The sequence below is a fragment of the Cimex lectularius genome, unplaced genomic scaffold (assembly GCF_000648675.2).
Source record: "Cimex lectularius strain Harlan isolate CLEC.00 unplaced genomic scaffold, Clec_2.1 scaffold114, whole genome shotgun sequence".
NCBI classification, from domain to species: domain Eukaryota; kingdom Metazoa; phylum Arthropoda; class Insecta; order Hemiptera; family Cimicidae; genus Cimex; species Cimex lectularius.
In genome coordinates, this window is record NW_019392782.1 from 343,146 (window position 1) to 344,799 (window position 1,654).

General features: G+C 32.9%; 1 non-coding gene across 1 annotated transcript; it reads right to left on the bottom strand.

Annotated features, from left to right (window-relative positions):
- Positions 1 to 866: 866 nt before the first annotated feature.
- On the bottom strand, positions 867 to 939 carry Trnav-aac. Its single transcript has one exon. It is a non-coding gene; the product is annotated as a tRNA-Val (tRNA).
- Positions 940 to 1,654: the final 715 nt, after the last annotated feature.

The following is a 1,654-nucleotide window of genomic DNA, read 5'->3' on the forward strand; positions in this document are numbered from 1 at the left end:
TGAACTTGGCATCCCCAGAACGTCATTCGCCTTAAGTTCCTCTGGAAGCTTTGCTATATTTTTAAGCAGTTAGGCTATTAAAGATCGGAAAACTCTTAGAGTGCAAAACGCTTTTCAATGATGATTCACAGTTTGTGCTATTAACTGATTGATCTGAACGTATCAAATAATTACAATTAATTAAGGTTTTTAGTTGGGATAAAAAAGTCAATGGCACGAGCGGGATTCGAACCCACGATCTTCGGCTAGATACGCCGCTGCTCTACCACTTCAGCTATCGTGCCCTCACTCCACTCGGACACTAACTTCACATCTCAACCGCACCTTTTTGAATTTTCCCTTCTTTTTGCCATTTTTCCCCCGTACTTTATAAGTATATTTAACTTAGCAGAAAGCGGTGAAAATTTAATATATTAAGTAGTGAAATAAGTTCGTTTTCAACAATTCTATTTTATTCTTCTTGTGGTTCTAAGCAATTTATCTATTATTGATTACATTCTGTAAAAAGAGATCAGCTAAATTTTTTTTCATTCGTGTTCTTCGATCGAAATTTTCTTCGAGAACTAATATGTGTAATAATTGTTTAAGCTTACTTTAAAAAAGGAAAACAGTGGATTTTTGTCATGTAATAGTTTTTTATTTCTGCAAAGGGTAAAGAATCCATTATAAGCATTTCGCTTCAAGCAAAACATTGACATGGAATATGCTACAAATATGGGATCAGTCTGAGAAAAAATGCCTAAGTCTAAATAAGCCGCAAAAGTGTATTCAACAGTAGTTGTACTAAATTCGCTAATTTAGTGGTCAGTTTGACCAATTAATATATTACAATTAATTAAAGTTTTTAGTTGAGATAAAAAAGTCAATGGCACGAGCGGGATTCGAACCCACGATCTTCGGCTTGTTACGCCGCTGCTCTACCACTTGAGCTATCGTGACCTCGATCCACTCGGACACTAATTTCCTATCTCGACCCCACCTTTTGAATTTTCCATACTTTCTGCCATTTGTCATTAATTCATTAATTAATTTGAAAGTTCTACGCTGGTTTTCATGTAGATATCGTACAAGCCTGTCTACTCCCTTGAACCACCGGTGTAACGCGAAATTAAAATAGTTCATTATTGTAATTATACGTATGATCTTTTGTCTCCTTTTATAGTTGTTCAAAGAGATATCAGTTAAGTTTAAGTTATAAAGTCTCATGTATGCTTGTGTTTGATGTAGATATGATTGTTTACATTTAACAAATAATTTTGGATGTGGAGAAGTGAATTTATACAGTACAAAATATATTTTTTATATTCAATCAAAGTATTTCTACTCACTCAAAGTGTTCATCTTTAATTATACAGAAGACAAATACTTTGAGTGAGTAGAAATATTTTGAATATATAAAAAAATATATATTTTGCATTGTATAAATTCACTTTTCCACATACAAAATATATTTGGTTAATGTAAACAATGTTTGTAAATCCCAGGCCCTGAAGATGATCTCAATAAAGATCGAAACGTTGGCACGATAAAGAAAATGTTTTTCTGAAACCTACATCACACCAGACCGCATCTCACGATTTCTAAATAAATATCGATTAATGGTCACTAATCACCACACATTTTTATTTTTTCTGAATTTTTCGTGCAGAATTTT